The following is a 359-nucleotide window of genomic DNA, read 5'->3' on the forward strand; positions in this document are numbered from 1 at the left end:
GTGTGTGTGTGTGTGTGTGTGTGTGTGTCCGCGTTACATAGAGAAAGAGAGAGAGAGGGGGGGTAGAGCATGAAGCGAAGGGTGGTGGTGGTAGGGAAAGTGGTGACGGGGAAGAGAGAGGACACCTCGTTCGTTTAGCTCCCAATCTGATAACTCGGCTTCTCGAACATTCGCAGATTGATACTGAAATAGTGTTTTGAAATATCAATGAGATTTACATTCATTCGCGTATCTCTCCCTGTCACGCTTCTTTGACGAAGATTTTAACAGCACAATTTATAGTGATTGCTGTTTTCTGGTCATTGTTATAAAGAGTCTGTACAGAAACCAGCCATTCCATCTTCTTCTCCAGCGTTTGA

Source organism: Babylonia areolata, chromosome 22 (assembly GCF_041734735.1).
Source record: "Babylonia areolata isolate BAREFJ2019XMU chromosome 22, ASM4173473v1, whole genome shotgun sequence".
NCBI classification, from domain to species: Eukaryota; Metazoa; Mollusca; class Gastropoda; order Neogastropoda; family Buccinidae; genus Babylonia; species Babylonia areolata.